The following is a 25487-nucleotide window of genomic DNA, read 5'->3' as shown; positions in this document are numbered from 1 at the left end:
CAGGACTGCTGGAGGTCCACTCCAGGCCCTAATTGCCTGCAAATCACCTGCAGATGCTGCAGAACAGTAAGGGTTGCTGCCAGTTTCTTCTTCTGTTATCTTCTTCCCAGGAGGGTACCTTCCAGATGTTGGCCTGAGCTCTCCTTTTTGAGGTGTCTCTTTTGGTATACTGGGGTTGGGGTGTGGCTTGAGGAGACAGTCTGTCCCTTATAGGAGCTCAAGTGCTGTTCTGGAAGCTCCACTGTTCCATGCAAAGCTGCTGGGCAGGTACATTTAAGTCTGCTGCAGCAGAACTCATAACCACCTCTTTTCCCAGGTGCTGTATCCTAGGAAGGTCAGGCTTTATTTATAAGTTCATGATGTGCTGCTACCTTTTTTCATAGATGCCCTGCCTAGCAAGAAGTTAGTCTAGTCACAATCTGCCAGCAGAAGTGTTTGAGCTGCCGTGGGCTCTCCCCAGCTGCTGTGTGAACGTCCTTGAGGTGTTGTTTATAGAGGTACAGTTAGAACTGCCTCAGTAGTGGCAGATGCCCTTCCCCCTACTGAGCTGAACTGTCCTGGGTCCAGCTGCACTTGCTACAAAACTCCAGTTTATTTACTTCTTTCTTTTATCTTTTTTAACTTTTAAAAAATAATTTTCATTTTTATTTTATATTCAAGAGGTACATGTTAGGCTTGTTATGTGGGTATATTGCAAGATGCAGAGGTTTGAAGTGTAACTGATCCTGTCACCCAGGTACTAAGCATAGTATCCAATAGCTAGTTTTTCAACCCTTATCTTTCTCATTTCTTCCTCCCTGCCATTAGTCTCCAGTGTTTATTGTTACTATCTTTATGTCCATGAGTACCTGATGTTTATCTCCAAAGTGTAAGTGAGAACATGCAGTATTTGATTTTCTATTCCTATGTTAGTTCACTTAGGATAATGGCCTACAGCTGCATCCATGTTGCTGCAAATAACACGATTTCCTTTTTTTTATGGCCATGTAGTCATCCACTATTGATAACCACCTAGGTTGATTTCATGACTTTTGTTATTTTGAATAGCATTGTTATAAACATATGAGTGCATGTGCCTTTTTGGTAGAACAATTAATTTTCTTTTGGATACATACCCAGTAATACTGTTACCAGTGGAGACTCTTGAGTTGAGTAGTCCAGGTTCTTGGTGTTTTAAACAAAGCATTAGACAAGATGCACAAACAAAGCAATAAGAGAATAAAGCCATGAAAGCACACATTTATTGAAAGGAAAGTACACTTCATAGAGTGGCAGCAGGCTCAAGCAAGCAGCTCGAGCTCTAGTTACAGAATTTCCTGGGATGTAAATAGCCTATAGTGGTTTCCCATTGGTTACTTGGTTCACACCCTATGTAAATGAAGGAATGGCCTGTGACTAATCTGATTGATTGATTGTTTAAGGTGACCAGTCAGAGGCTAAAACGAAGTTACAAAGTTACACCTTATATAAGCATCTGACTGGTTGCAGTAGGGGACCAATCAGAGGTACTTTCCATTTCTCATCTGCAACACAGAAAGTCAATGGGGCTTGCAAAGGGAGTAGCCTTTGAGCCTTTTGTTACTTGGTCATGGAAAGTTGGAGCTTTCCTTTTGATTTAGTTCTAGGAAGTCAATGGAAATTTGCCTTAGGTTCCCTGCCTCCAGACCTCCAATCTGCCTTCCAAAGTGGTTGAACTTATTTACATTTCTACAAGAAGTATATAAGCATTCCCTTTTCTCTGCAGCCTCACCAGCATCAGTTATTTTTTGACTTTTTAGTAGTCATTCTGACTGGTATGAGATGGCCATCTCACTGTGTTTTTCATTTGCATTTCTCTGATGATTAGTAATGTGGAGCATTTTTTTCATGTTTTCTGACTACCTGTATGTCTTCTTTGGAGAAATGTTTGTTCACATCTTTTGCCCATTTTTAAATGGGACTGTCTTTGGTTGTTTAGTTGTTTAAGTTCCTTATAATTGGAAGTTTTTATATTAGACCTTTGTTGGATTCATAGTTCCCAAATATTTTCTCCCATTCTGTATAGGTTGTCTGTTGACTCCATTGTTAGTTTCTTTTTCTGTGCAGAAGCTCTTCAGTTTAATTGGGTCCTACTTGTCAATTTTTGTTTTTGTTGCAATTACTTTTTACAACTTTGTATAAATTCTTAACCAAGGTCAATGTCCAGAATGGTATTTTTCAGGTTTTCTTGGGGAACTCTTTTAGTTTAAGATCTTAAATTATTTAATCATTCTTTAGTTAATTTTTGTATAGGGTAACAGGTAGGGAGTCCAGTTCTATTTTTCTGCCTACAGAAATCCAGCTATACCAGCACAATTTATTGAACTGGGACTCCTTTCTTTATAGCTTATTTTTGTTGATTTTGCTGAAGATCAGCTGGATGTAGGTTTGTGGTTTTATTTTTGGATTCTCTATTCTCTTTTTGGTCTGTTTGTCTGCTTTTGTACCAGTACTGTGATATTTTGGTTACTGTAGCCATATAGTAGTTTGAAGTTGGCTAACATGATGCCTCTGGCTTTGTTCTTTTGGTATAGAATTGCTTTGGCTATTCAGGCTCTTTTTTGGTTTCATATAAATTTTAGAATAGTTTTTCTAGTTCTGTGAATAATGACATTGGTAGTTTGACAGTAATCGCATTGGCTCTGTAGATTGCTGTTGGCATTATGACCATTTAATGGTATTGATTCTTTCATTCCTTGAGGATAGAATGTTTCTTCATTTGTTTGTGTCATTTTTGATTTCCTCTAGCAGTATTTTTTGGGTGGAAATTTGATCTACTGGCTTTCTTTTTCTTTTGCTATATAGTTTGGTGTTTGAAATCAAGTAAATAATTTAAATTAATTTTGTTATCATATAATCAGAAATACTCCTTTACACAAGTATTTACTAACATAGGATCATGATATTCTTCATTTAAGATTAAACAATAAGGTAACAATTATAGATTATACCAGATGAATTTAGATCATAAGTTTGGTGAATTGATGATGTGTACCTAATGGCAAATATAAGACTCTTACTGCTTTTATTTTGAGGAATTGTGGTGACTGATATACTCAAAATGAAATGATATTGCTGGTCTCTGGATTTAAATAGAAAAATAGAACTATAATTTTCATATTCATAACCATTCCATTAAGATGTTGATGGAGTAAAAATTTATCATTAACCTATGATCTATGAGATAAATAGGCAGTAATTACCTGTAAACTTAGAATGTAAAACTATTTTTAATATGGCTACTTTTGTAACTTTATTGTTAATCAAAACTTCATTAACATGTTACTCTATTATTCTTGTAACTTTATTGTTAAAATTTCATTAACATGTCTTTCTTGCACTGTAGATATTTGTAATTATACATTTAGGTAAATAATTTATTTGGAATCAAATTTGATGCAAAAATAATGGAAATGGTTTATATTTATTATAAAATATGTTAAGCAATTTTTTTGTATTTTCAAATGTGGTACTTTTACATGAATATTGGTTTTCATAATAAGTGGAAGTAATAATAGCAAATATTACTCTAAACTTATTGTTGCTGGGCTTTGTATCATAGGCCCCATATGCATCAGCTCTTGAATTTTGTTTAAATTTTATCAGCTTTTATATATGATCTCTTTGATAAATTGGAAAGTTATTTCCATTCTGTTGTAGAGCATAAGAAAAATGAAAAGTTGTTTTTACTTAGTTGATATGGTTTGACTTTGTGTCCCCACCCAAATCTTATCTAGGATTGTAATCCCTATGTGTTGAGGGAGGGATCTGGTGGGAGGTGATTGGATCATGGGAGCAGTTTCTCTCATGCTGTTCTCATGGTAGTGAGGGAGTTCCCACAAGATCTGATGGTTTAAAAGTAGCAATTTCCCCTTCTCTCTCTCTCTCTCTCTCTCTCTCTCTCTCTCTCTCTCTCTCTCTCCTGCTGCCCTGTAAGATGTGCCTCACTTCCCCTTGGCCTTCAGTCATGAGTAACTTTCCTGAGGCCTCCCCAGCCATCCAGAACTATGAGTCAATTAAACCTCTTTTGTTTATAAATTGTCCAATCTCAGGTATTTCTTTATACCGCTATGAAAACAGACTAATACATTATTCTAAAAAATGTATTTTCCTGTCAGTTATATAACTTTATTATATTTTTGAGTTTGAGCATATTTCCTTTTAAACATTCTCACTTATAAATATAGAAATTGCAGTTATTGAATAGTTGTCCATTGATTTTTATACCATTATTTCTTAAAATTTCCCTTATGATATACATTACAATTCATATCACCCCAATAATTTTAGTGCTATATTAAAATCTTACCAAAACATTTATCTTATAGATATTTGTATCCAAAACATACAAAGAACTCTTAAAAATCTCTAAAAAGACTATATACTATATGATTTCAATTATATAACATTATATTAAAAAGTAAAAAATACAGATATAATAAAAATGTAAGTGGCTTCTGTGGGCTCAGGAAGAGATATAAAAGGTTGAATATAGGGCCGGGTGCGGTGGCTCACGCCTGTAATTTCAGCACTTTGGGAGGCCAAGGCAGGTGGATCACGAGGTCAAGAGATCGAGACCATCCTGGTCAACATGGTGAAACCCCATCTCTACTAAAAATACAAAAAATTAGCTGGGCATGGTGGTGTGTGCCTGTAATCCCAGCTACTCAGGAGGCTGAGGCAGGAGAATTGCCTGAACCCAGGAGGCGGAGGTTGAGATGAGCCGAGATCGCTCCATTGCACTCCAGCCTGGGTAACAAGAGCGAAACTCCATATCAAAAAAAAAAAAAAGGTTGAATATATGAATTACAGGATTTTTTTCTTTTAGAAAGAGTAATTAAATTTTATAATATTGTAATGGTGGACTTATGTAATTGTCAAAACTCCAAAAACTTTATAGTACAGAGTGAACCTTAGTGTATATAAATTTAAAAATCAGTTAAAAGTTTTGGAGATCTCAAAGGAATTTATAATATAGAATCTAAGTTAAGTAGAAACAATCTCTTTGAATGGGATATGTGTAAAAGTGCTGCCCTAAGTAATTTTGGGTAGGACTTAAAGTCTTTAAAGACAAAAAGGACTGCATACATAAACTTGTTGGTAAAGTTGTTTCTTACAAATCATTTAGAAGTTTCGGGGATCACAAAAGGAATGCATAACATGACAACAGAACCTAACACTAATACAAATGTATGAAATAATATTACTCTTTGAAGGGCATGTGTGTAAAAGGTGCTAACCTAAGTAATTTTGTATAGGACTAGAGTCTCTAGTCTAAAGGCAAAAAGACCTACATATGCATATTTGATAAAGTTGTTTCTTTGTAAGTTAATTATGATATTACTACACATGTATAATTGAATAGAATAATTAAGCAAATGTATGATGGATGATTGGAGTCATATGTCTCATTGCCACAGTGAATTTACAAATTAGCAAGTGGAGGAGGGTAGAATGAGCCATGTTGTATTGGATTAAAGTTGGGCATATCAGTCAGAACTCGTGTTTAAATTAATTTATACACATATGGTGACATAGAAATAATCATAAATGTGTATATGCAGGGTTAGAATACACACACACACACACACACACACTACTTTGCTCTGTCAGCTGACAGAACCTAAAAGCAGTGGCATCTTGGTAGCAATGAGTATGTATAGTGTCTAAATTTTTGTTTCTGATAAAAGGAATAAAAATCCTAAGAGAATGGCTAATTCAAAGAATGGGACCAGCAATACACACGATGAGCCTGGAGCATCTTGTAGTTCCAAAAGTACACAAATGCTCAAACAAAACAAAACAAAATGTTGATGGAAAGCTTGTAAAGGGACACAGGAGCCAACTGAAGGAGCTCTAATTGCCAAATATGGCACAATTTGGGCCACAGCATAAAGTAGTATTGGGTTGTAACCCAAATTATAAAATAAATAACTATGAGTCTATACTGACACAAATACATTTCTGAATAAATAAATAGGGGAGAAGAGGTAAATATCCCATAAGGAATAATTCCAAATAACTTATGTGAATACAGTTGACTCCTAACGTGGAGGTTAGGGGTGCCAAGCCTCTACACACTCAAAAATTTTCATGTAACTTTTGACTCCTGCAAAACTTTACTAATAGCCTACTGATTACTGGAAGCTTTAGTGATAACATAGTTGATTAATACAGGTTTTATATGTTCTGTATATGATATACTGTATTCTTACAGTAAACTAAGCTAGAAATAAATGTTACTTTTTCATTTTTTATTTATCTTTTTTCTTTATAATTGTTTGAGAATAAATGTTATTAAGAAAATCATAAAAAAGAGAAATAGATTTGCTGTTCATTATGTGGAAATGGATCATCACAAAAGTCTTCACCTTAGTTGTCTTTATGTTGAGTCATCTGAGGAAGATGAGGAAGAGGAGAGGTTGGTCTTGCTGCCTCAGGAGCGACAGATGCAGAATAAAATCTGCATATAATTAGATTCATGCAGTTCAAACCTGTGTTGTTCAAGGGTCAACTGTACTATGCCCTCAAGGAGGGGAAACATGTCTCAACTTCTTATGTATGAGCAACGTGTAGAAACTTCCACAGTGCAGAAAGTGGTATAAAAAAGAGTTATGTTACAGTGAAGACACATGGCAAAACCAATTTCAGCCAGTTTATGAAGATTAACATCACAGTAATAAATCGTACTGACAGCATATAAAACTCATGTTGTTATGTGTGATGAAAATAGCACTCTTCCTCTGTGCTCTTCTTCCCAAAAGCCCATAACTGTAGTCTGGTTATGAGAAAAACCCCAGACTCATGCCCATAGTGGAACACCTTACAAAATATCTGACCATTATTCCTCAAAATGGTCAAAGTCACTCAAAACAAAGGGAGTCTGTGAAACTGTCACAGCCAACAGCAGCCCAAGGGACATGTTGACTAAACGTAATATGGAATCTTGAACAGAAGAGGAACATTATATAAAATAAAAAAATTAATAAATTATGATATATTCATTTGCTAAGGCAACTGTATTAAAACAACACAATCGGGTAGCCTAAGCAACATAAATGTATTCTCACAGTTCTAAAGGCTAGCAGTTCAAAGTGCCAGCAGGTTGGTTTCTTCTGAGGGGTGTAAAAGAATCTGTTCCAAGCCTCTTTCCTAGCTTCTGCGGGTTTCCTGGCAATCTTGGGTGTTCCCTGGCTTGTAGAAGCATCACCTCAATTTCTACCTTCATCTCTTCATCTTCACATGGTGTTCTTCTTGTGTGAGTGTCTGTCTTTAAATTTTCACTTTTTATGAGAACATGAGTCATACTGCATTGCAGTCCATTCAAATGATCTCATTTTAACTTTATTATCTCTGTAAGGACTCTATCATCAAATATATATATATTTGAAACATTTCATGGGAAAAATGCATATAGGCTTTTATGAAAACTTGTTTTCAGGGACTTTCTCTCTCTATGGGAATATATATATATGGTGACTATATATATATGTACATATGTGTATGTGTATATATATATATATATATATATATATATTTGACTGAAAATATATGATTTAAAAAACCCAGATATTCAAAGATTTATTTAATATCCAGTTTAATTTAGAAATATGATTATATATTGAAATTTTAAATAATGTCTTTCCCCTTCTTTATTTAATTATTGCCTTTTCCTCATGGCATGGCTTTGGAAATGAAATGTGTGTATTATGTTGAATGTTTCAACAATGTGGTAGATTGTACATTATCCCCTCTAATTATAGGGCCCATAGGAAAAATTCAGAGACATTATTCCCATGACCAGTGGTCTAGTAATATAACAGAAATGGAAAATTTAAGCAAATTTATTATGCTGTTTCTTTAGATGATAAAAGCCATCTTCAAGTCCTCCTTCCCCAGAGGCAGAACCAATTATTGATTAATTTTGAAACTACTTATTAGCAAAAATGATCACTTATCTGGGGTTACAGATAATAAAGTCTTTATTGTATCATATCCAGTTTCCAGAGAATCTAAGTGGGTTTTAGTGTGTGCACATTCTTGCTAATTGAAAATATCTTTCTGGTTTGTATTCATGATTTTCTCAAATTTTGTCTCATAGACAAAGTCTCAGTCAAAACAGTTAAATGATCTGAACCCAAATTTTATTTTCTATACTTTCCATTTGTATTTGTTGGCCGCTGGGTGAAAATAAATGAAAATGTGTGAAACAACAGAATTAAGTTTCAATAAAATATACTGCTTCCTGGCAGCTTCAGTATGAACATATACTGCTAGACAGTGTTTTATTGTGTCTACATGCATATGATTTGCTGTGCTTAGCATATTTGTACTTATTTTTCCTGTGACCTTCATGAGAAAGAAAACTGCTAGAACAAAAATTTAAAACAATTAAGAGAATCATATATGGGTTGCTTATGGGTCTGTTAGCATATAGACTCGCTTTGGCTTAAGAAAACATTTCAACTTGGTCTTAGAAAAGATCATGAAAGAGAACTTAAATAACACACTACTTGAAATATCTACAGCATGTAGTTTATTGTTGATTCAAATTTTTATCATCCTGGTTTTATAGAATAATAGTTCAGTTTGTCAGAATACTGTTCGTTTAAATTATTTAGCTACAACTTATCATCTTTAATGTGATCTGTTTGCATGTTAAATTCAGAAATATAGGATTTTAGACTTCCTGTTATTAAATATTAATATTCAAAAATTTTTGTTGGGAAGGCAGAAGGAACTGTATAAATATTGTTGAAATACCTATAACTTTCAAGTGTACTTCATATATTTTATTTTTTCTATTTACTGATTGTCCTTTTAAATGTTTTTAGATTTGGCATTATGTTCTTTTGTTGTGAAACATTTCATGGGAAAATGCATATAGGCTTATATGAAAACTTGTTTCCAGAGACTATATAGATTTTTGTTTGTTTGTGTTTGTTGTTTTTTATTTTCTGAGATGGAGTCTTGCTTTGTCACCCAGGCTGGAGTGCGGTGGTACAATCTTGGCTCATGGCAACCTCTGCCTCCTGGGTTCATGCAATTCTCCTGCCTCAGCCTCCCAAGGAGCTCAGATTACAGATATGTGCCACCATGCCCAGGAATTTTTTGTATTTTTAGTAGAGACATAGTTTCGCCATGTTGGTCGGGCTGGTCTTGAACTCCTGACCTTAAGTAATCCACCTGCCTCAGCCTCCCAAAGTGCTGGGATTGTGGGAACTATAATCTTAATCAATAAAAATTTATGAAAAAAATTGCCACTGGTTATTTTTTTTTCTATATATATTTTCTTTGCTGGACAATCACTAAATGAGTTTATATCCCATAAGAAGTAATTTCATCACTGACATTCTGTAATTAGTGTTCTCTATAGTTGAACAATATATAGATGATTTAGGGACAATACTATGATGGTGTGACTCAAATAAATGTGAGTAAATCCAGACATAAATATATTTTGAGTGTCTCAGGAGTTCATATCTCTTCAACCTATACTCCCAGAGAGGCTACTTAGCATGTAGGAGAAGTGATATTGGCCTTGAAGTCCAGTAGACTTCAGCACTGCTAGTGAATAAGATAGTGACTATAATAATAACTTACGTGGTTGGGTGGAGGTATATAAAGCAAAAAAGCATGTGACATATACATTCAATTTCCTTTTCTTTGGAGAGCTGGTTTAGGGGAAATATTAAGAGTTAATGAGGCAAACATGTTTTAAATGTTTTGCCTTTCCTCAACTCCATCATTAATGGCCCTGAATTTAAGTCTCATACTTAGTATATATGGGAAGGGCAATCACTGTGAATGCTCTGACTGTAGTATTTTGCCACTGGCAAATCAGCTTTTCTAGTCAACTATTAATTGAATTAACAAATAGAACATAGTATTTGTTAGGCAGGTTTTAAAAGAATATTGAGAAGTCTAACGTTTAAGCTTAATATTATAAAAGTTTCAAATATATATGAAAATAGAATTATACAATATATCCATACCTTCCTAAGCCCTTTTTTAACTACTGACCAAACCTATCTCATCTATACTTGCATGTACTGCTGCAGGAAGATCAAATCAAGTCACATTTTCTAAAGAATTAGTGATAATTTCTTAATGACATAAAATATTAAGCATTAACATTTCTAATTGTCTTACAAATGTAAAATGTATTATTTTATTATACATTAAAAAATGAAGACTCAAGGCCCTTCCCTATCTATTGCTATATGTATTTTAAGTCTCTTTTAATCAATCTGTGTACTCTCTGTATTTCTTGTAGTTTATTTTTTGAGGAAACTGTATTGTTTAACTCATATATTTCTCATGGCCTGAACTTTGCTGAATACATCTCCAAGGTGTAGTTTAACAGGATCTTTTGTTCTTGGTTAAATGGTATTTGGAAGTAGAATCTTGCCCAGATAAAGATTTGAATTGTCTTCCCCTTGGCAGAACTACCTCATAAACTATATCTCAAAGATAGTCTCTATAAAGAGGAACATGATGGAAATGCCTGATTCTCTCTCATTCATGGTATTAGCAGTCATGCATAAATGTTTAGATCATTATATAGGGATTGCAAAACTTGATAATAGATTTAATAGTTCATTTTTGTTAATATTATGAAATATTACCATAAAGAGAAACAGGCTCTTCTATTTCATTACTCAAGGGTACAGTTTACGTAGGAATAGCATAAATAATTGATTTTCTCCCTTTATTTATTACACGTTATAAAATTACTTTGTTTCTTATTATCCTGCCATAGCATTGACCAATTAGCTTTATGTTTTAAGTAACACTCTGAACTCATGCATTTAAACATATTTGATGTGTTTCAATTCATTTCAGTTAATATCCTTATTGATAGTCTAATTGTCTAATCATTTTTCAATTGCAGAATCTTCAGTTTAGTGAGTTCTTTTGATCCAAATCTAGTAGTGTGTAATAGTTCTCTTTCTATCTGGTATAACAAGATATTCCAGGCTCTACTGGTGTGTTCTTGCCTCTGACCTGAAATTATCCATTTCCCAGGGAACTCTGGTTTCTTTTGATGAGAAATGGTATTTGGAGAGGAAAATCTCATGAGGTGCAAATTGCTTCTAGATTAGCTATTGATTTTATACTTTTTATATTGACAAAGCTAGGTTTTGCATTTTAAGAAAAAAATCAACATGAGTTCATATTGATACTACCAATTCAAATTCAGTCCTACAAAGTTTTAAACTACCATTTTCTATCTTCTCCTTTTATCTCCTATTTCATACATGAGAGATATCAGTTCTTCAGGACCCTAAGTACAATAGAATCAGAAATTACACATATATTGTCTTTTTCTTCATCCCACATTATATACCCAACAGACTCAGAAAAATCAGTACTAATAGTCTACCAATGATATGAATGTTAAAAACTGTTAAAAAATATTTGCAGTTCTTTTTGTCTTTAAGATGCATTCCACTGGGATAGTCAAATAGTTGTGTTAAAATTACATGGAATAGATTTGTTAAAATTTGTTAAAATACTGTCAAATAGTTGTGTTAAAATTACATGGAATAGATTCGTTCATTTTTAAATATGTACTTGTAAAGAATTTTTATATGTTATTAAATATATCTTAATATATTTTTATAGTTATGTAAAAATTATACATAAATCAAAATTTTATTTTAAATCAAGATATATTTTGTTGAGGTTTATCTTTTTTGTTTTTTATCAACAATGTTGACCATTGTTTTTTGTGTTGTTGTTTGTTTTTTATAAATGAAGTCTCCTTATGTTGCTCAGGCTTTTCTCCTGGGCTCAAACAATCTTGGCCATTTGTATGTCTCGTTTTGAGAAATGTCTGTTCAGGTTCTTTGCCAGCTTTTTTTTTTTTTTTTTTTTTTTTTTTTTTTTTTTTTTTGAGACAGAGTTTCGCTCTTGTTACCCAGGCTGGAGTGCAATGGCGTGATCTCGGCTCACTGAAACCTCCGCCTCCTGGGTTCAGGTAATTCTCCTGCCTCAGCCTCCTGAGTAGCTGGGATTACAGGCACGTGCCACCATGCCCAGCTAATTTTTTGTATTTTTAGTAGAGACAGGGTTTCACCTTGTTGACCAGGATGGTCTCGATCTCTTGACCTCGTGATCCACCCGCCTCGGCCTCCCAAAGTGCTGGGACCACAGGCTTGAGCCACCGCGCCCAGCCCCTTTGCCATCTTTTTAATGGCATTTTTTTTACTCTGGTTGAATTGCTTGAGTACCTTGTATATTCTAGATATTTGCTACTTGTCAGATGAATAGTTTGCAAATATTTTCTCCCACTCAACAGGTTGTCTCTTTGTTGATTCTTTCCTTTGCTGTGTAGAGGCATTTATATTAAAATAGTTTCATTAGTCTGTTTCCCTTTTTGTCATCTGTGCTTTTGAGGTCTTAGCCATAAAATTTTTGCTAATACCAATGTCCTCAAGTATTTTTCCTGTTTTGTTCTAGTAACTTTATAGTTTGAGATCATAGGTTTAAATCTTTCAATTACTTTGTGTTGATTTTTGTGTATGGTGGTGCGAAGGGGTCTAATGTCATTTTCTGCATGTGAATATCTAGTTTTACCAGCACCATTTACTAAAGATAATGTATTTACCCCAATATATGTTCTTGACACATTTTACAGAAATCAGCTGGCTGTACATATGGATTTGTTTCTGGATTCTTTATTCTATTTCTTTTGTCTATATGTCCATTTTAATAGCAATGATTTTTGTTTTGCTTTATTTTGTTTTGCTTGAGACAGAGTCTAATTCTGTCACCCAGACTGGAGTGCAGTGGCATGATCTTGGATCACTGCAACCTCCACCTCCCTGGTTCAAACAATTCTCCTGCCTCAGCCTCCCAAGTAGCTGGGATTATAATCCACCATGCCTGACTCATACTTTTTGTATTTTTAGTAGAGACTGGGTTTTACTATGTTGCCCAAGCTGACCTCAAGTGATCCGCCTCCCTTGGCCTCCCAAAGTGCTGGGATTATAGGCATGAGCCACCTCACCTGGCCTGCAATTATTGTTTTATGACGATAGCCTTGAACATATTTTTCGAGGTAAGGTAATGTGATGCTTACAGTCTTTAATCAGAATTTCTTTGAGTATTTGGGCCTTTTTTGGTTCCATATTAATATTAGAATTTTTTTATTTCTATGAAAAATAATGTTGATATTTTGAAAAAATTGTACTTTAGATTGCTTTGAGCAGTATGGTCATTTTTACAATACTAATTCTTCCAATCCATGAGCATGAGATATCTTTCTCTTTGTGTCTTCTTCAATTTATTTCATTAGGTTTTGTAAGTTTACTTGTAGAAGTCTTTCACTTTCTTGGTTAAATTCATTCCTAGCTATTTTATTTATTTATTTTTGTAAATATTATAAATAAGATTGGTTTCTTGGTTTCGTTTTCAGCTGGTTTGTTATTAATATACAGATATACTACTGATTATTTATATTGATTTTGTATTCTGAGACTTCACTGAATTTGTTTATCAGACCTCAGAATTTTTTTGGTGGAATCTGTAGGGTCTTCTAAATGTAAGACCATGTCTTCCGTCAAGACGGTTGATTTGGCTTCCTATTTATAAATTTAGAGGATTTTTATATCTCTCTCTTGCCTAATTGCTCTGACTACAACTTCCATTAGTATAATGAGTAGTAGTGGTAAAAGAAGGCATATTTGTCTTGATTTAGTTCTCAGAGGAAAAGCTGGCTTTTCCTTTTCTGTGTGATGTTATCTGTGGGTGTGTCATATATGGCCTTTATTATGTTAAAGTACGTTCCTTCTATGCCTGGTTTGTTGAAAGTTTTTATTATGAAATCATATTGAATTTTACCAAATGCTTTTCTGCATTTATTGAGATAATCCTATGTTTTTGCCCTTCAGTCTGTTGATGTGATAGGTCATGTTTACTGATTTGCCTGTTTAACCATTCTTGCATCCTGGATAAATCCTACTTAATCATGATTTAATATCTTTTGATGTGCTCTTGGATTTACTTTACTAGTAATTTTGTTGAAAATATTTATGTCTATGTTCTACTATGTTCCTGTAGTTTTCTCTCTGTGTGTTCATGTCCTTGTCTGATTTTGGTGTCAGGCTTTTCAAAACTAGATGGTGAAGTAGCCTCTTCACTATATGTAACATACAATAATGAAGATGTTTAAATCCTTGATTAATCAAAGATTAACCTTTGTTTTTGTGTTGACAACTGAAGAATGCAAAGAAGTATATATAATGCATTCTAGAAATTCTTAATTAAGCATTTTATTACTTGTAGAGGTCATTATCAATTACCTATCAAAAGTATTTCATTTCTTATTAACATCAAGAAAATTAGATAATTAATAATTAGCACTTTCTGCCACCCACTGGCATTAATGGTTCTACTTTGAAATTTAAATTCATTAACCTTTCTCATCATACAACAGTGTAAATCCTCACCCCAAATTTACATCATTTCCTAGGATGGATGCCTGTTGATCATTCCTCCTTTTTGAGGAATAATCATGACTGCAAAAGACTAAAGAGCCTACCTCCTGGATGCTTTATTCTTCAGCCTTTCCCCAGACCTTTGAATGATATCCTCTGTCTTATGAAATCGGCACATTTTAATTTGGAATATGTATTTTCTAGTTATGACACAGTATAATTGTAAGAAGGAAGACAGAAAGTAGAGAACAAAATAACATGGTTCTAAAATGAAATAAAAGGTCTTTAAAATATAAATAATGGGTCATGAACACTTGCATGACCAGAACACAATCTGTGAAATATTTTCCCTTAGATATCACATGTACCTCTGATGATGTTTAAAGAGAGAAAATGTAACTAAATAGACTTAAATGAAGTTGAACACATCTTAGTCTGTATTTGATGATTCAAATGTCCCTTGGAAATCTCTTTCATGTATAAATAACAGTGGTCGATTTTGGACTGTAACAGTGGTCAAAGGCTGTTTAGAATAGATCAGCTTAAGCAGACTGCATTATATAAACTGTGAAAAACATCCAACTCTGGGGTAGTTTTTAGAGTTCTAGAAGTTCTGTATTTCATCTTTATTATTATTTTTAAAACATTTTTTGGGGGAGACAGAGGCGGGTGGAACACGAGGTCAAGAGATCGAGACCATACTGGTCAATATGGTGAAACTCCGTCTCTACTAAAAATACAAAAAATTAGCTGGGCATGGTGGTGCATGTCTGTAGTCCCAGCTACTGCGGAGGCTGAGGCAGGAGAATTGCCTGAACCCAGGAAGCAGAGGTTGCTGTGAGCCGAGATCGCGCCATTGCACCCCAGCCTGGGTAACAAGAGCGAAACTCCATCTCAAAAAAAAAAAACAAAAACAGAACATTTTTTTCTGAAATATTTGGCTGTAAAACATATTCTTTAATACAAAAATTAACCACTTTACTTTAAAAAACTCTTTTATCCATTTTTAAAAACCTTTATTGAGTGGCAATATGCATACATTCATGTTCATCTATCATCCGTCTACAACTTTCTCAAACTAAACATAACTAGCATTGAAATCCAGAAAGAGATGATTACCAACATTTCCAAAGTCCCATATGCCTTTTAGTCACTATTTCTCAAACTCAAGGTAATTTCTTTCCTGATTTCTAATCCCATTGATGAGCTTTGTCTGTTATATACATGAAGAGGTAAGTACATAGTCCTTTATAACTAACTTATTTCAACTGATCTTGTGTTTACAATCCTCACCCATGTTGTTGCATGTGGTTTTTGATTGTTATTCTCGTTGCAATATACTACTGTTATGGAAATTATTTATCCATTCCAGTGTTGATAGATAATAGTGGCCTTTGCGGTTTAGGGCTATTATAAACCGTAATGCTGTAAACACTTTTTTAGTTCCTCAGCTTTGGTAAAGCTATCTAGGTATTAGTTACACACCAAAAAAATGGACTCCATGAGTTTTGTGTCTGTATGTTTAGCTTTAGTAGATACTTAAAACAGCTTTCCGAAGTATTAATAGACTTACACGTGACACCAGCAGTATTTAAAAGTTATAGTTGCACTACCTCCTTCTCAAAACCAGTCATTGCCTGCTTTTGTTTTGTCTATTCTAAAGCGTATGTAGTGGTATCATATTGTGTTTTTAATTTTTAGTTTTCTGTTGCTTAATAAAGTTGAGCATTACAAAAACACGCGTCTATTGCCATTTGGATTTCCTTCAGTGTGAACTGCCTATTCAACTACTTTATTACTTTTCTACCTTTTTTTCATTGATACACATAGTTTTGACATATTCTGAACTATTCAGGTGTGTCATATATGCTTTTCAGATGTCTTCTCTCTGTGTGGATTATGTTTTTATTGTCAAAGTGGTGTTTTTATTTCTACCCACTTTTAATAATCATCTTAATCCCCTCTTTTTTCATAATTTTTCTCTTAAGTGAATCATCCCACTCTGATCTTCCATTTCACTGATTTTCTAGTAACTGTAATCCTCAGTGTAGCACAAAAGCCTTATTTTTCCACAAGGCTATACTAAGCTAATTATAGAGTTGGGTATATAATAGATGATTATTAAACATTTGATAAAAATAAATGACCCATGGACATATCTCTACAAATGGACAATTCCCCAAATGATGCCCCTTTTATTAATGCCAGACAATGAAAAACATGGGTTTAATATAATCATGATTAATTGTAAATTCTGGCAGGTAGAATATTTGATTTAAACTTATTTCAGAGCACCTGTTTTATCTTCTCCTCTATAGTGACTGCATGAAGACAAAGACAAAATAGTAGTGATTCTTTTATTTCAGAGACTGGAATACTAAGAAAAAATAAATGTTTTAAAATTTGATGTAAAAATATTAATAAAATAAGAATGTTTATGTATCCATTATTTAAGTTACTCCACTCACGTTTGCTTTAATTTTGAAAACAGATGGTCATGACTGGATAACAGCATTTGATGTGAACACAGCAAGAATTAACAGCAAACCATTTTCAAGAGTTAAAAGTTAACATTCACATTTGTGTTAGGCTGCTCTCATCTTTAGGAGATGTTAATAATGTCTAGTTATTACAAATACAACACTTCTCAGTCCAGATTGCAGGATTTTAGGAAACTAGTTGACTTGCTGATGCTACATGGCACCATGGAAGTAGGCTGCATGTTTTATCATGCCCAAGTCAAAGGCAAACTTTCACAAAGTTCTATGCTAATTATACTCTCCAATAAAATACTGTATTTCAAAACCCCTTCAAGCATGGCTCTTTACCGTCATCACTATGAGCAAATGCCATCACTGGGGCAAAGTGATATCAGGAAAGACATAAGTAAAGGGTTATAAATGCAGCATTATCTGCTCTCCTTCACTCCAACTTGAAGAGTTAAAGATGTTTGTCATCTGAGCCCTAAATTCAGCACTCTCACCTCTCTGAGAAACCAGAAATTACTTAGCTTGCATAAAGTTTGAAAAGACTATTTCACAACAGCCAAATCACAAAGGGAAGTTGCAAACTGGCTAACAAACATAATGTCACAGGATGAAATTATCAATTAAAAAGGCACTATTTCAAGAAAAGCAAATGAAAAACCTGTAGCAAATGTGGTAATCATGAATATAATACTTGAAACAAGGTTTTCACTGTAGCTCATCCCAATTCCAACATCCCTTCCAAATACAGCTTTTGAATTAACAAAAATCACAACTTAGAATGACTGAGCTCTTGCTACTCCACTTTTATAAAAGCAACTTTATTGTGATAGAATTGACATATTATAAAAGTCACCACTTAAAAGTGTTCAATCAGTGTTTCTCAGTATATTCACATTTATGCAATCATCACCATAATCTAATTTTCAAATATTTTTATCACCCCAGAAAGAAAGTTCATTAAAAGTTAAGTCTCATCCTCCCACTGCCAGCCCAAATCAATCAGTAATTTACTTTTGATCTTTAGGAATTTGCCTCATTTAGTCATATCACATAAATGAAATAATATCATACATAGTTCACTCAATCTTAATATTATTTTAATTTTCAAAAACAAACCTTAATTTTCCCTTATTCTTGTTTCTAGTGATTATAGAAAGGTCCTTATAAAATAGCCCTACACAATATAATTCTAGAACAATTTTCTTAAGGAAACAGTGCTAGTTATTGAAATGTATTTGTTCTTTCCTTAATATAAATTATCATTCATTTTATTCCCTCATATTTTCCTTATTTTTGTATGTCTCTGCAGTATTTTAGGCAATGATTTCTTTGACCTTCACTCCTTGAAAATTATCAGTTATTAATAAAATATAGAATTTATTGACTTTCTGACTTTTTCTCTAATTGAACACTTAGAGAAGCTGGTGTTAATACCTACCTTCAAGAACTCTAAATCCTGAATTAATACTCAATAAGTATGGGGAGAAGAATACACTTCACTCATCATATTCACCTGAGGTTTTGTAAGAAGGAAATTACAAAGGATAAACAAAGGTTTGCAAAATTATTTTGAAAAATTTAAATGATTGCAGTCAGAGCTGCTGCAGCTTACATTCCTTAGGACTTTGATTAAAGTCAGAAAATATTTGAAAGGAACACATATGTGGCAAATTTAATTTAAGAGTAAGAGCAAGAAAATAATCTGAGAACAGGTTTGACTGATTCCTTTTCCTGCTCAGACATTGCCTACCACTGTGGTCTTCAGGGGATATACTTAATTTTGTATTCCTGTGAGGCTAATTAAAAAGTAAGTTAAAACTATGTCATTCATTATTGCCTGATCATTACTCTAAGAGTATAACCCAAAGACTTTGACAGTCTTCCCCAAGTTTACATTTGCAAACTCAGCCTCCTATCCTCTTAACATGTACCTGATCTACAAAAAAGCAAAACAGTTTTCAGTGTCCTCAAAGATACCTCATGTCTTCATGCCTTCATTTTTTTTTGAGGTTCATATACCTATTAAATGCCAATGTTGAACATTTAAATTTCTTTATTTAGCCCTCAGAACAACACTTGTGCACAATTAATTTTTAATAGCGTTATTAAGGTATAATTGTTACACAAGAACTGCACATATTTGATATGTATAATTTGGTAAATGTGGACATACGCAAACACTCTGATACCATTACCAGTAATGGCAATAGACATATACAACACCTGCCAAAGTTTTTTTTTTTTTTTTTGCCTCCCCCTCTCTCTTTCTGTGGTAGGAACACATAATATGAGATCTACCCTCTTAACAAATTTTGAAGTGCACAATACCATATTGTTAACTATGGCACTATATTGTACAGCAGATCTCTAGCACCTATTTATATAGCACAACTGAAACTTTATGACCTATTGAGCAACTCCTCATTTTCCATCCCTTTTGATCCTATTGCAGAACTTCCTTTTTTAAAGGTCAAGTAATAGTTCATTCTATATGTACCATATTTTCTTTATCTATTCATCTTTCGATGAATACTTGAACTATTTCCACTTCTTGGTTATTGCGACCGAAGCTACAATGAACATTGGAATGCAGATATGACTTTAACTTACTGATTTCAATTCATTTGGAGATATCACCAGAAGTGGAATTGCTGAATTATATGGTAGTCCTATGTTTAAGTTTTTGAGGGGACTTCATACTGTTTTCTCTAATGGCTGCACCAATTTACATTCCTGCCAACATTGTACAAAGATTCCAATTTTGTCGTAGCCTCACTTACACTTCTTTTATTTTGATTTTTTGATAAAAGCCAACATGACAAGTGTGAGGTGATATTTCATTGTACTTTTTATTTTTATTTATTTGATGATGAGGTCAAACATCTTTTTTTTTATAGGTATTGGTCACTTGTATGTCTTTGAAAAAATGTCTCTTCAAGTCCTTTGCACATTTTAAAATTGGATTATTGTTTTGTTGTTGAGTTACATTTGTATAAAATAAAGAAAATCCTAAAATTCATATGAAACCAGAAAGCACCCAAAATAGCCTACACAGTCTTGAGCGAGAAAAACAAAGCTGGAGTCATCTTATTTCCTGATTTCAAAATGTATTATGAGGCCACAGTGATTAAAAGGCTATAGCATTGACATAAAGACAAACATAAGTCAATATAACAGAATAGAGAGCCATAAAAATTTCATTCATACATGATCAATTAAATCCGTAATGTAGATATTAGTTTCTTCAACAAATGATGTTGGGAAAACTGGGTATCCACATGCAGAAGAATGCAACTGGACCCCTGTCTTACAAAATACAGAAAATCAACTTTAAATAGATTGAAGACATAAACATAAGGTCTGAAACTGTAAAACTCCCAGACAAAAGCATAAGGGGAAAAGCTTTTTGACATTGATCTTGGCAATGATTTATTGACTAAGATACCAAAAGCAGAGGCAATAAAAACATAAATAGCCAAGTGAGACTGTATCAGCACTGCTTAAATGCTGAAATTCTATGTCCAAGATATTTGTTAGTATACTTTATATTATGATAACATATACTTCAATTTTTAAAATGACTAGAAACATAACTTTATAATGTATAAAATATATAGCCATCAATAATTCTATTACAGTAATTTTTTGAAATATTATAAAAATATGCAGTGAAAATTAGGTTAAATAAAAGAAAAAATTAAAAACATGTAATAAAATATAAGAAAGCTATACAGTGGATGCTTCTGAGTGTCAGATTGATATTATATCTTTTCTTTAAGTTGTTGATATTTTCCAAGGATTTTAAATAATCATATATTAATTCAAGGATTAAAGAATACATTAACATTAAAAAAGAAGCATGGGGATATTATATACTTGCCATATCCTGTCTCTGAGATTTGACAAGTAAGGGAATCTTTTCAAATTTAAGCAATATGGAAAACTCAAAACATGAACTATTGCAAGCACTGTTTTTTCTCTTTTCTTAACTGTCCCAAACTACTAAGATGTTTCTTCTCATCTGAGAAGTATTTTTCTGCCTCTCCTACTCCCCACTCATACTCCAAAACCCTTCTAAATTCTAACTTAGCTTCCTTTCCCATGTAATCTCATCACAGAATTCTGTAATCTTCAATCTCTGTAACCTTTAATCTCTGTGAATTCTGTATTCTTTAATCTCTTTTGTTTAATACTGTATCTGTACTATATACAATAGTACCTGACATGTAGAATGCATAATTCAATGTTGGTTGAATGTGATTGTGGCCATTAGTAATAATTACTTGAGATATACTGTTAAAGAGTGGCCTATGTATTATTAATGAACTCAGCATTTCCTGAAATTATTAGTATTAAAAAAAAATTCTGCCATACCATAAAAGCTACCAACTTCTTTATTCTCTTTCTTACAGACTGTTCAACCACCCAGAAGAGCTGATTGGAATGGATGTATGATGATTCTTTAGCTTGATGGATAATGCTTTGTCACAAAATGTGTCACGTAATTAGCCACTAGATACCATGGTTTTATACAAATTCCAGAATTTGTTAAGTTCACATCAGATTATCTTATTTACATCTTTGATGCTCACAAGACATGTTCCATGGCTCTCTAAATATTTGTTTTAATAGTATAACCTTGAGGTTGTTCGGGGCTATCCCTTCAAACCACATGCAGTTTTCACATGAAGATTTTACTTTATCTGAAGCTCATATGAATTTTTACATTTAAGCCAAAATATACTAGATATTTTGGACTTTTTATTTACATCATCTTTGTACCTCTTGCACTCAAATTTTTCTGGAAGAACAATGGTCTTGAGGTAGCTGAAAGTATGCTATATTATATAGAAATTGCTATAGCAAGTGCTTACCTCTGAACAAAGGAATATATTATGTGTGTGGCTTTGACTTAGATCACGGGTCCAACCTGACTTGAGAATGGATTTTTAGTTATCAGTTAAGATTCTTACCCAGTGTCAGTTAAAATTTTTATTAGTATCAGTTAACATTAGGTTCCCATGTGAGTAAGAGTCCCCAAATCACAGTGACTTGAAAACAATAAGGTCCAAGTGTATTTCTTACACACGAGTCTTGAGGCAGATGTTAATTTCCTTTTCATTCTTCACACCCCTGGAGAGACAGCTTTCTAAACTGTAAATCTAACCAGCTTACTTTCCAAGTAAAAACATAAAAGGTCTCTCTCCAGCCTGTCTACATGGTAGCATCCTAACTACACCAGGCAATCAGATCTTATAAATGCAGGTCTAAGCTCCCTCTGTGGCCTTGTCTCCCACTGTAGCTGCTCCCACTGGAGTCTTGGTTCTCACATAAATAGAAATTAATAGAGGTTAACACCAGGCCAAACAAATTTGCTCAGACTTGATGTAAATAGTTTTTAACATCTCATCAAGTTTAATACCTTTAAGGCAATGAAAATAATCAAATGAATTTTATTATTCAGTATATTTATTCAACATACTTACTGAGTGCCAGCTATATGTTGGACACTATGCTTGTTAACATTTATCAGTAAGAGGTTAAATAAGCCTATGATGTAACTTTTTCTCAAAAATAATACAAATTTAAAACTGCTATTATGTTTTATTTTTTATATCTTATTTTAGACTTAAACATCATTATTCACTGGCCTCGTTTGATATTTTTAGTAATTTTGAGCTACCAGGCAGTACACTTGAATTTCATGTGAATAAGTTTCCCACCTGCTCCTTCCTTTTTGCTCAACTTTCCCTATTCCCATTAGCTTTGTCCTTTACGGTTTATTATGAAGCACTTCTCTTTGTTTTATTATTTGAATCTACATTTGACAGATGAGAATCTGAGAACCAGAAAATTTCAATATCTAGACTAGTGATATAAGTAGGAAGTGAAAAAGCCAGGACTGAAAAACGGGCCTTCTGATTTCTTTTATTATACACAAAACATTCATTATATATACCACAGGGTCTTATTAAGTTTATTTGGGGATCTGTTAAAGTCAGTGTTGACTGATAAAGCAAAATTAAAAATATGCAAATCATAGGTGCTATTTGTTTGCATATTGTTCATGGAAGTAAAAGAGGAAATATTAAGTTGACTCAGACTCTGAATCAAAGATAAATTGAGAGCCAAACACTGAAACTATTTTCGGTTTTACAATTTTGTAAGTTGGTATATTTAGTTGTGAATACAGTATGATAGTGGCACTTCGATAGTATAGTTTACTTCTTTGGGAGATAAAACAATATGTTATTAGATACTATTTAGGAAATACCCTGGCAATGTTATGATACCTAAAATATCTAACTAATTACAAGTTTAATGGCAATAAAGACTGCTGATCACTCAGTTGTCTAATATACAAGAATAATATGAGGTTAAAAAAAAAAGGCAGGTGATAAGGAATTGACCCATTCTCAGGTTAAGTAAAAAATATCCTAGACATTGCCAATTAAACTTGTAAGAAATCTTATTCTGCTCAAGTAAAACAGAACCATTTTAAGAGATTTCATTAACGTTGTGCTTTCAAGAGATTTCCAGAAACACCATTCTATTATAGTTTGAGAAAGTCATTTTTCCTGTCCTAAATCTTACATTATTCATGTTTGCCTACAAAGAAAAGCATTTTAGAAAAAATACAAAATTTAAGTTGAATATATTTTATTTTGCTTTATTTCTAATGTCTTTTTAGTACAATGCTTTAAAACAGTAAGTGGAAAATAGAGACCTCCTCTTGCATAGAAAACTAGTTATTTTCCCAAGTCCAGTAGCTTCAATGGCCTTAATAACACAGAAAAATCCCAGATTCCTTTTTCAGACTTTAATGTAATTGTATTCAGCAGATCAGTCATGGCTGACCAAAGTGTTCTTGACTTCTAACCCTGTGTGTGCTTTGGTAAGGGAGACAATTTAACTTAAGTTCATAAAATCACAACCCTCAAAATCCAGCTTGCTGATTCATGGAAGGCATCTTGTTTATTTGAAAGCCAGAGGAAAAAAAATGCCATTTCATAAAAATGAAAGCAGCATTTGATTGCTTGTCTAATGCATTTAATGGTTGAAAAGCATCAGTGGATATTATAGAGGGAAGTATTGTTATCACTTATTTCGAGTAATAAATTAAAAATGGAAATGAAATGGTTTGACAAAAATGTTTAAACAAGGAGGAGGGAGGAATATTCGCATTTTAATTCTGTTCTGATTGAAGGTACTCTCGTTCTACCATGAAAAAAATAATGCCATTCTTCTAGCATGCCTCATTTCCAAAGGAACTCAGTAGAATATGCACATGTTAACATTAGATTCCACAGGGTTTAATGCAGTTATACAAAGAACTTTTGCCAGAAGGAGGGATAAATATCACAGCCATTCATTTCACAGCACTCTCCAATCTGGCTGCAGTTTCTGTAAGCAGCACATCAGTGAATAAAAAGGAAATTAAAAGGAGGAGCAGGAAAACAGGGATTTAGGATAAAAGAGTTTTCAAAAACATTTTTTGCTTTAGAGCAAACAATTTACAATCATCATGAATAAAAAAAAAATTCCTGCTTAGCTTATGTTGATGGAAACATTCTGAAGGCAGAGTTTTTACAGAAAAAAAAACTCACGAAACACAAAAAATTATCCTCTGAACACACATTAGTGAGGATCAAGGGGAGCTAGGGAAACGTCCTTGTTTTAGGGAAGCTGAATCCCCCGCTTCCTCCGATAATGCAGTAAGTGTTCACATTTAGTGTGTTTTCTGTGTTCATGGAAAATGACACTATTCTGGTGACTTTCTAAATTGGGTCTTTTAGCATTTATACTTTAGTACTTTTAATGCTCTATACTATCTTACCCTAAAATAATTAGATATTAGAGAGTATTTATGACTCTGGCACATGCCAATATTCTTAATAATAGCAGAGGAAAAAGCAAGAGGAAAAGTTTGATTCTAGTTTCATTCCCTGGCAAATCTGCTACTGTGACCTCCCGTAGTTGTTGGAGATTGGACTCAAGGTGTATGACAGCTCTCCTATCGAGATGTGCCAAGTAGCCTCGGGTCATTTTCAAGAATCAAGCTCTTGGGTAGCGTGTGCAGCATTCCTGTGGTGTTATCTACAAAGATTTATATCTGTTGACTATTTATGTCTTTTTATAAAGGGGAAATAAATGAACGTTGCAAATTCATTTGTACCTATGTGCTCATTTACTTTCCTCATCAATCTTGGGAGGTAGATATTAATGTCTATCCTTTTCTGTTGTTGTTTACAGAAAGGAAAACTGTGTCTCAAAAACTATCTTGTACAAATTCTTAGAGAAACTGTGGGATAGAACTTAACTATGAGCCCCAGATTCCAAAAACATCACATCCTAGCAGGCAGTGTGTTTAGAATCTGTCAGCATTTGCTAATTAATCAATTTATATAAAAAGTTCAATGTTACCCCATAACTAAGGAAATACTATAGAATTGCACATAATTTAAATAAGTAAATAAAAAAATAAATAAATGATTTAATTAATATTACTTAATTCCTACAAAAAAAGTATCATGTA

The 25487-nt window shown here is 33.3% G+C and overlaps 1 protein-coding gene across 1 annotated transcript in view; it reads left to right on the top strand.

Annotated features, from left to right (window-relative positions):
- Nucleotides 1-25119, top strand: part of PRR16 (proline rich 16) — a 338026-nt gene extending 312907 nt beyond the window's left edge. The window contains exon 3 of the transcript XR_004739662.3: nucleotides 21364-25119. The gene's annotated coding sequence lies outside the window, so the exon portion shown is untranslated. The remainder of the gene's footprint in view (nucleotides 1-21363) is intronic.
- The last annotated feature ends 368 nt before the right edge of the window (nucleotides 25120-25487 follow it).

This window comes from Callithrix jacchus, chromosome 2 (genome assembly GCF_049354715.1).
Source record: "Callithrix jacchus isolate 240 chromosome 2, calJac240_pri, whole genome shotgun sequence".
Classification (NCBI taxonomy): domain Eukaryota; kingdom Metazoa; phylum Chordata; class Mammalia; order Primates; family Cebidae; genus Callithrix; species Callithrix jacchus.
Note: the sequence above shows the minus strand (reverse complement) of the source record. Positions and strands in the feature narration are given on the sequence as shown.